This window comes from Callospermophilus lateralis, chromosome X (assembly GCF_048772815.1).
Source record: "Callospermophilus lateralis isolate mCalLat2 chromosome X, mCalLat2.hap1, whole genome shotgun sequence".
NCBI lineage: Eukaryota > Metazoa > Chordata > Mammalia > Rodentia > Sciuridae > Callospermophilus > Callospermophilus lateralis.
Window position 1 is genome coordinate 15,161,380 of NC_135325.1, and position 10,944 is coordinate 15,172,323.

The 10,944-nt window shown below is 35.5% G+C and overlaps 1 pseudogene; it reads right to left on the reverse strand.

Moving 5' to 3' along the window:
* Nucleotides 1–7,103: 7,103 nt before the first annotated feature.
* LOC143639352 (serine/threonine-protein phosphatase 4 regulatory subunit 3B pseudogene) lies at nucleotides 7,104–9,482 on the reverse strand (annotated as a pseudogene).
* Nucleotides 9,483–10,944: the final 1,462 nt, after the last annotated feature.

Here is a 10,944-nt window from a genome sequence, read left to right on the forward strand (position 1 = left end):
TTGAAACACTCAGTACACACACTCAAAAGTATAATATATTTAATTTCACTGTTTATAAGATCAGATATAATTTCTTTTTTAAGTCACAATTCTGTATTGGAGCTGAAACTTAATCTTGGTAAATTGAGTAGACCTTTATTCCTAACATTTTCCTTAAATAGGAAACTATATGCTAGCATGGGGGACACATAAGAAGTTGTGACATGGACCTCTGTTATTATTATTAAAGTACCCTAATATCTATATACACACATTTACCACAATGTTGGCCCATAGTGAAGCTAGCTATTTTATACTCTTGATTTCAGAGATAAGACTGAAAATTTCACTGGCTACCACTTTAGCAACTTTCTGATATATGTGATGACAGTGTTTGGCAAAGTGCTGTGTTTTTGTAAAGAATTCAAACAGTGTTAGCTTAACATAAACTTTGGAAACATGGGTAAAGCAGAAAAATGGACTCTGTTACTATCTATGTGCTTAGAGTATCCATAGATCTTATATATTGATTTTATACTTCTATTTTATTATTAATAAATATAAAATGAGGTTTTTAAAATAGTTTTAATATTTAAAGTACTTTCAGTAGAGATTTTTAGACAAATGTTGGGAAAGAAAACCCAGTGTATGGAGTCAGACAAAATTATATGTAGTAATAGCTATGTAATTCTGAATATAAAGCTCTCTGTTTATTCTGGAAAATAGAGTCAGAATACACATCATGTTAATATAGCAATTGTCATGTGAGCACTTAGTATACAATTATATTTTTAGGTAAAAGGCCAGGGAGAAGCAACAGGGAGTAAGCTGGAGGAGACTGGGAAAGTCATCACGTCATGATACACTCTGATTCCAAGTGAAAAAAGTGACAGGGAACTAAGCTATGATAGAAACATCCTAGATCACCCTGAAGTCCAAAGAAAGTTCAGGAAGACCTGCAGAAATCCCTGAAGCCAAAGTCTCTAGTCAGAGGAGTTGCTTACCTTTCAGGAATGATCCTGCTTCAGTTTCCCTGACATTCTAACTGCTGACTGGGAGCAGGTCTAGGAAGCATGAACTAGAAGAAGATACAAAAATGATTTCAGAGCACAGCAGTTGGGGACCTTAGTCAATTATATTCCCTCTCTGTGGGGTACATTCTCATAGCCACCACACCTACCTTGTAGGTACATTGTGAAATTAGAAATAATGTAGATAAATTGCCTAGGATTTAGTGCCTGACATATACACCATGCTCAATAAAGAACAGCTATTTCTATATCTCATTTGTGAACTCTTTATAATAACTATTTAATATTTACAGGACATATATTATTTAATTATCATAAAATTTCTTCCCATTAGAAGAAATCAATATCTTGACAGAGTGGTATTTTTTTTAACGTCTCTCTTTGGCTTGTAGATAACTGCCTTCTCCCTTTCTCTTTACATAGCCTTTCTTCTGTATGTTTCTGTGTCCTGATCTCCTCTTATAAAAAATTCCAGCTATATCAGATGAAAGCCTACCCCTAATGACTTCATTTTACCTTTTTAAAGAATATCTCAAAATACAGTCATATTCTGAGATAGTGGGAGTTAGGACTTCAACATAAATTGAGGGGTAGGACATTATTTAGTGATAACAATGTTACTGAACATACTTTCCAAAGAAAACTGAGAATCATGGGTGTCAAAGGAGATGCCATGGTTATATTCATAATAAAAGGCAGAACCCAGATTCTAAACAAAGGTATTTATAATTCTAAACAAAGATCTTTATAATTTTAAGTAAGGCCCATTCTCTTGAGGATGAGAGTGCATAATACATATACCTTATATGTTCCTGGGCCTTGTACATAGGGGGGAAAGACAGAAAATGACTTGGGCTGGAGGAATTAGACTCAATATCCACAAAGCAAAAACAAACACATGAATCAAATTTCACACATCTTTAAGTGAGTGGGTCACTTTTGAGGGTAATTTGCTCCCTAAAGAGATATTTAACATGTTCTATATACATTTCTGATGGACACAAGTGAGCTTGTGCTGCTGTCATCTACTGGGTAGAAGTCATTGATATTGCTAAATATGCTACAATGCATAGCCCCCACAACAGTAAATTGTTTGAGCCAGAATGTTCAGAGTGGAAGTTGAAAAAGGCTGTATCAGAATAAGACAATCTGGATACTGAATATGGCTGTCCCTAGGAGAGGATCACTCCTTCTTAGTCATCTCCCAACTAGTGATCAAAACTAAAGGAATGAGAAATTATATAGACTTATTTTGAAGATTTAGAATTTTTCCTGATCATTTCCAGGCCTTCCCTAGGCTATCCTGATTGGTATAGCCTGTCTGTAGCAGCGTGGCAAGAATGGGACCTACAAGATTCAAACTTAATTTTTGTTACTTTCAATAAATATGTCCTTATCCCTATTTCATCTACTCCTTCTAGATAAAAGGTTTGGATGAGTGTACAATATGATTGAAAAAAGTAAACATCAAAGTTATAGTTACTGATATGGGATACTCAGGTATTATGTAGATAGAAGAAGAGCAATAACTCACTTAGGCTTGTACAGGGGATAGAGGGGCCTTAATGAATTTCCTTATCAGAACTTCTTCTGAAGCTTCCCTATCCACCAAGGAATCCATTCTGGTGCAGCTATCCTAAACTGTTAAAAGAACCTTCAATTTAATTGACTGCTAGTTCTGCCAGCACTGACCAGATAGTTCTGACAAACATTCCTTTTACCTTATTGAGAGGTCTATGGGGATAATCCTAGCTCCTCCTCATGTGTGTGCACTAACATCTATACCTCCCCACACACATACCTATTGCTGTCATCCACAGCCCCAATCCCAGTTATCCCATGAAGTAGACTAATGCCATGCTCCCTAGTGCCAAAGATAAACAAGCAGACTGTATTGACTAGTCACTTTTCAAAATAAGGACTACATTTAATTATCTGAGCTAAACTATGAACCTTAAAGTTTACCTCAAATATTCTCAACCTGTGTCACTGACTTCAGGTAGGTACCACTTGCAGAGTGGGGAATTAGGACTCAATACATTGAAAAGACTTTTTATTTTTTAAAATATTTTAAAATTATAGATGGATGGGAGCCAGGGATTAAGATGTGTCTTTCCCTATAACACTGTGACTTGTACCTTGAGGGTTGTTAACTCTTAGCATCTTAAATTCTCCAACATTCTTGTGTTAGCTTCATATGGCTATAAAAAATATGAGACAATCAACTTATTAAGATAAAAAGTTTATTTTGACTCACAGTTTCAAAGGTTCTAGTCCATGATCAGTTGACCCCATTGCTTTTAGGCCTCTGTTGAGCCAGCACATCATAGGGGTCAGGGCATAACTTCTCAGCTTATGGGTAGAAAATGAAAGAGATGGAGAGGGTCTGGGATCCCATATCCCTTTCAAGGGCATGTCCCCAAAGACCTCTAAATAGACCCCACCTCTTAAAGTTTCCACTACCTCCCAATAGCAACAAACTTGAAGCCAAGCCTTTAACATATTGGATTTTGGTGTGTATTTTAGACCCAAACTATAGCAACCCTAAAGAGAAAGGCTTAACTCTGAAGCAACAACATGCATACCAGGGCCCTCAGCTTTCCCTGTTATTTCAGTTGCTTCAAGGAAAGGCCATATGATCCATTATCTAGGGATATTTTTTTGTGAGTACAAAGAATTGAGCCCAGTAGTACTCAATCACTGAACTATATCTCCAGCCCTTTTTTGTATTTTTATTTAGTTGGCTTTGAACTCAAGATCCTCTTGCTTCATCCTCCCCAGCTTCTAGGATTATAGGCATGTGCCACCAAGCCCAGTGGGATACATTCTTGTTGACAACTTTGCCTTCTGTGGTTACACATGGATGGAATAAGAGTTAGTGACTTTTGTCACTTTTATAAGTGTTCATTTCCCTTCCCACCTGGCCTCCTATTTCATTAATTTCAATTTTACTTTTTACTCCTATCATCTCTCATTTCTTGGTTAACATGCCAATGGTGAAGATACCACTCTACATGTGTCTTTATTTGTTTTCTGAGGTTTTATGTTTCCCACTTTCATGTTTTTATTTCAGTTGTGTCTCAGCAGGGCACCATGCATACACAAAGACTTCACCAACTAGAACTGAATTCATTAACTTTTAATTTATTTATTGCTGTCAATTTGATCTAGAATATAAGATTTTTAATTTATGAGCATAACTAGTGATATAAGTGGGTATAGCTGGCTTTATACCTCATCTTCTTAGGAATGATTATAATGCTGCTGCTGCTACTGCTGATAATGAGTTTCAAAAGTTATTTCTTGAGTGCTAAATATGTTCTGGGTAATTTACATATAGCTTCTAATTTTTAAGACAAGCTGGGAAAATTGTGGCTAGCAGAAAAAATAAGTAAATTGTCATGGAAAATGTCATGGAAATAGAACTAGTAAGAGTCAGAGCTTGCATTATTATCAAGAACTATATGAATATGAAGTTTTTGCTTTGTCTGTTATATCACCCTCCCCTTTTTGGTATGTTTAAAAGATCGATAAAACATAAAAATTGGTAGAAATCATGTGTTTAAAGCCAAGAACATCATGAGTCCAGAGTATTTATCCAAAAATTCTGGCTTGGATTTTATGGTATATATAGGACCATTTCAAAGTGTTTCTTCTTTCCATATCATAAATAACCTACTTCAGGGTCCTTTGTAAATTACTTCTAAAAATATTAAAGATGGGATCAAACATTCTTGACTATATATTTTCCCACACAACATCAAAAAATCTAAACACTTTGGTCACTTTTTCACTCATTTTATACAGTAAGGATTGCTCTTTTGTGTTTTGTTGCCCTCTTAAATGTTCCCTTAATAGTAGGTTAGGCCACATGATAGACAATTTTCCTTTATACCATTTTCTTTGTCTTGCTTGTTCTCCTGATGTTAACTAGCTGAAATTAGAAAAGGGCTCACAGAGGTCATACAGCTCAATAGAATTCCTATAATTTTTCTTCTTCCTCCCCCTCCTCCCCCACTTTCTGCTCTTCCTCCCTGCCCTCCTCCTCCTCCTCCTCCTCCTCTTCCTTCTTCTTCACTTTTAATTCCCATTGTATTTATATACTTTTCTCATCTTTCAAACTCACTGAGGAAAATACATCAAGATATAAAAATATTATATTTTTCTCTTCTAATTAGAGGGTCCATTTTTTATAACAGATTGAAACTAGCTGGGAGGAAAAGAATAAACAGAAATAACACCAAAATAGAATGTTTCTTCTCTGTCCAGTTGCAAATAGCTTCTCTTTTAAAGAAGTGGGTCTGCTTTCATTATACTAAACACACACACACACACACACACACACACACACACACACACTAAACAAAACAATAAGTGTATTATGTGTATTATGGGTAACTGCCCCCATGACACTCTACCCAGAAGGAAAACGTGAAATGCTTTTCTAAGAAACCACCTTTTTTGACATACAATCACAACATGAATACATGAAAAATCCCATTATAGCATTTAATTTAACTAGCATAGCTTGAAAAGTGTGAAAATGCAATTTTTCTGCTGTGTTGTATCCTATCCAATGTATAATTTTACCTCCTGAGTTCACGTCCACAGTCTAAACTGATGAAATCAGTTTTTAATCTGATGAAATTATTGTTTGTTATTTTAGGTATAGACCCTTTCTAGCTTTTACACTGCAGTTTCTAGTTTTGCATAAACTGTGTCTCCTATTGGTAGAACAGTAAATTTAAAATGGTCTCTTTTGTTTTTAGAATTACAGCATTATATTTTAATTTCTGAATTTTATAGTTCAATATAAATATAAATAGGTACAAAACAAGTACAGTGGTATTTTAATCTACAAAATAAATACTTTTATATAAAATTATACTTCCTATCTGCACAGCCTACCTTTGTCCAAATAATGGCCCAAATTAATATTAACACTAAAATCTACAAAACGGTAAGAACTCCTTTTCACTTTAAATGATTCCAGGGAAAATAGACTCAGTTAACCTGCTCCTCTAAAAAATAGGTCCTCAAAAAAATTAATTAAAAATTCTGGGGAAGTGGCTCAGTGGTAAAGCACTCCTAGGTTCAATCCCTGGTACCAAAAATAAATAAATAAATAAATAAATAAATTTAAAAATAAAAATGAGTCCTCTTAACTCTTTTTTGGGAATTATTTTTAGGAATTCACTTATACACACTTTAATAAAGTATTTTTCATATTATACTTTTGTTTATGGAAAAACTTCAGGTCCTGTATGCTGACTTTGACACTTAACTTTTTCTTGGTCCAAAGTGGCATCTGGATAATAAATGTCAATTCACTTATCACTACCTTTTATATTAGTCTTTATAACTTATACTCTAAAACATCTGCTGCTCTGAAAAGACAAACCTAATTAATTGGAAAACAACTTTCCCAACCTTCTACTCACTCCAAAGGTCACACAGAGAACACTTTGGGCATACTACTGGGGTGTTTCTTTGTACTTCTTATCTTTAAAAAGGTTACACTAATAACTGCATATTATGAATCCAGATTTATTTTATATTCATGGAAATACATACTGCAAACTGCTTCCCCCCCCAATTATTGATAAGGCTGAATTATTTTTAAATCTTCACAGCAGGAGCCTATGAATTTTTACAGTTGACTTTGTTTACTATATAAACAAACTTCTTTCAAAAAATGCAGCCAGAGTAAAGAAAAACATGGCCAGAACCTTTCTGCAAATAATATTGTAGGTTTTGCAATGGAACTATTACAGTTGTTTCTAATATATGTTCCTGGGTGATAACTGTGTTGACAATATTTCATCAACCTATTTCCTCCTCCCAAACTATCCCCTAAACCAAAGAAAAATAAACAAGTTGTAGTAAGTCATCACTCAGGTGCTGATTACTATTTCATTGTATGTATATATTATGGGAAGTTTTCTTTTTATGGAATTAATTCCTTTCTTCATAATTTTTGTTACTTGTATATTTAAAAGTTCATATGAGAAAGTCTTTGGGATCGACTTTTTAGTTTATTGACATTGATAGAATTTTAGTTGAAGCATATGTTGAGGGTCTCCCATAATTGTTTTATAAGTCAAGATGAGGTCTCTTTCTGGGGGATGCTTTGTCTTCTTCCTTATCTTCTTCTTCATTATCATCATCTGGATAATCCACTAAACCAACCAAACTGCTACTGGATGGGGTACTCATTTCATCCTCAGAATCAGGAGAGCTAGATGAAGAAATTCTGAATTCACCGGAAGATGTTCTTTTGAGAAGGTCTACCTTTTCTCCATTTTCTTTTGGTATTTTAGTATCTATAGATGTATCATAATGATCTGGAAAGTCATTTTCCATTGGTGGCATAAGTACATCTGTGGTATTTTCCTTAAAATACATATCAGCCTTCACCTCCTCCATGCCATTGGCATCTCTGCAAAAAATTTTAATATATAGTATAGAATGTAAATTCTTACTTATTTGATTTTGTCTGTCTTTCTCTTGTTCATATTTAATCTTCAGTCCTTTGAATGTCTGAACATATTCAATCAATTCAAAAGCCTTGTAAAACTTTTCAACTATATGTGCAACAAGAGACTTGATATTTTCCACTCGTATATATTCAAATAGCTCAATAATAGCCGAATTTAGCATATTGTACCGAGTTCCATTAATCAGAAATGCATTTACAACTGGATCAAAAAGATTTCCCTTGATGATGTAACGATTATAAAGTTCATCTTTAAGATCAATCATCCTTCTCATAAAACGAACAGCAGATAAGATCAGGAATGTGTGCTTTGAATTCATCAACATCAAGACTCTTCTTAGCAAGTCTTTGCTCAATATGTAGTTTTTAATGTGATATGTGTGATGTTGTACACAAAATGTGAGTAGTTCTATAATTAAACTAAGCAGCTGTGCTGTTTGATAATTATTGAGACAATTTTTGTTTTCGTCAGGTCCAAATAAATAATCCTCTTCATCTCTGTCTTCTGAAGTGGTAGACAAAATTGGTGCTATCAAGTTATGCATGCAATGTCTATAGAAGAAATTTAGAAATTCACTTCTTTCACATTCATTGGATACTAGCAGCATGTTGTCCACATCAAGTAGAGAACGAAGAAGTCCCATCAAATTAATGGCACCTCCAAGTTCAGGATCAGTATCACTGATCATTTGTTCAATTACTACATTAATAAAAAGTTCATCATCTTCACCATCCTGAGCTTCCTCCATTACAAATATTCGGATCATAGATGGACTGTACTCTACCAAATAAGCAAATATATCTGTAGCTGTTATCTTTACTTGGAAATCATCCATGCTCATTAAAATTTTAAGAGCAGAAAGAATTCCCAGTTGTAACAATGTTGTGAATAAAGCATCCTTGCTTTGAGGCTGCAGTGTCTGGGAAAACCCACAGAATTCCTTGAAAAAAAATAATAATTCACGTCGTTTATTTTCATCTGTAGTCTTATCCCTTAACTGTGCAAGAACTTCAAACAAAAACACATCATCTTCCAGCAGCATGCTGACTATCTCAACCTTGTTGAAGAAAATAAAAGTTGTAAGAGTAGAGAGAAGATTCTCTTCAAATATGGATGGTATAGGAAAAAGAATATCATGAATGTACTGCACTCTGTAGGTCTGATGTATTTTTTGCCTAAGTTTAGAGTCTGTTATTGGCATAACTTCCTTGAACTTTACATTTTGGGTCAAGAATTCCCTATATTTTTTTGGCTGAGTCAAGGCAGGGTCATATTCAAGGCATCCCACCACATCCATGATACACTCATCAGAAAACATGATCTCAAACAGATGAGTTTTGTTGAGGAATAAGATGCCTTTAATAATTTTGTGCAAATTATGTAAGCCTTCAATGTTCTTTAGGTTCTCACAAATGTGAAATATTTGCAGTAGTTTTTTAATATAATCTTCATTTTCCAAGATCAGTGCCAACCTTTCTTTACGTATAGGTGAAGCAAGGACAGAAGTAAACAGATCAGCTATTTCTTCAAGTGTATGGAGTTCACAGTTCGGCAGCTCAACCAGAGTACTGGTTGATGGCATTTCATCAAATTGGTCTGGTCCATCCAAAAGATCTTGTGTGATTTCAACAGTTGGGTCTTTACCTTGGACTTGGCATATGTCTTCCCAGATCTCTAGACAGCCTGCTGGATCCTGGAAACTTAGTGCCACACCATGGTTCTCATCTTCAGACCAAACAATTAACATACCCTGTTGTTTCTGATAGGGCACGTTTGGGTGTATCTTGGACTGTAAAATCAGTGAACCATCAGACTCTGACCGAACAAGCAGACACACGCTTTGGAGGCGCTCTATGTAACTTGAGGAGATTTGTCCCATGCCCAGCTGGCCCCATTGTTGATCTTCTTTCAGCACATAGACCTTTACACGATTCCGCTTGCTCTCCATGAGGACCTCTGGCCTAAACACAGCAGGCCGGATCTCGGTGACCAACTCCTGCTCTGTGCTTGCGTATCCTGACCAATGGCAGCTACGGCTACCTTGGCAGCAACAGTGGTTAAGGTGGCAGGTTACAGTACAGTACAGGCTACACTAGTAGTTACAGTAGTGGAGGAGGCTGAGAAAGATGCAGGGTCCGCAGGATTCCTCTGAGGCCCTGCCAGCTCTCACTTACTCCTACATCCAGAATCCCCGGGCCTCCTTTCTTTCATTTTGTCCACTCTCCTACTCACTCTAATAAAGTGAGTCCTTGCGCCCATCTGCTCGAGGCTAAAAATGCCTCAGTTCTTTTAAGAATCTTGTGATGCCCCCAAGATTCTGTCCAAGAAGAACCTGCTTATGTAATAAACACCCTACTTGCTAAAGGGAACCCCGCCAAGCTGGGAAGCTAGGGAATTAGCATATGCATTTCCAGAAAGGATTTTGACCCTCAGAAATATTTTTACTTCTCAGACTTTTTTTGTGGGGAAGTAGGCTTAGGCCTTCAACTTAATTACCTGTGTCCTGATCAAGTTCACACCGGGATTTTCCAAATATGAAGCACCAACAAATGACCTATAGACCATGAGCAAGAATCAGAGAAATGAAATTGGGTTTCCGCCATAAGACTTGGTCATTCACTTACTCATCTGTGAGGGAAGATATTGATCAACCCTGTTGCTTTCCTCAGTTCCACTTCAAGTTTTATGTCGAGCACAACAGGTAAAATGTTTCCTCAAGTGTTTTCCTATCTATAAGCATACTGCTGACTCTAGAGAAGGAATGGAGCAAAGGGAAATTGCACTGAAATTTCTTAAGAGCGAGCATTGACCATCACAAATTATAATTGTAATAAATTATAATTATAATTATATTTTATTTATTTGTTTATTTATTTATTGTATGACTGGGGCTCAAGTCCAGGACCCTAAACATGCTAGGCCAATGATTTACCACTGGGCTATATCTGCTGCCAGTTTTGAAATTTTATTTTGAGACAGGTTCTCTGTAGATTACCCAGCCTTGCCTCAAACTTGCCATTCCCCTGCCTCAGCCTCCTGAGTAGTTGGGATTACAGTTGGGGACCAGCATACCTGGGTCTGTTTTATTTATTGTCTTAATAACAACTTAATAACAACTCTACAGCTACTAATAATTGAGTGATTGCTTATTATTATTATGAATAAAGGTAATATAATTGATGAAATATGATGTTTACTATATTTAAAACACTAAGTTTTTATATTTTCTTAAATTTTATAATAATCTAGCAATATAGAAGTATTATTCCTTTTAGGATCAGGAAACAGAGTTGAAGAGGTTAAATAAATTGAGAAAGATCACACAATAAGTTAAGAAATTTGATTTGAACACGTTTTACTAATCCTAGAATTGGTTTTCTCAGCTATTAAACTGCTATTCCCTTCTTTTCTTGGCCTTCATTACACTTTATTTCACA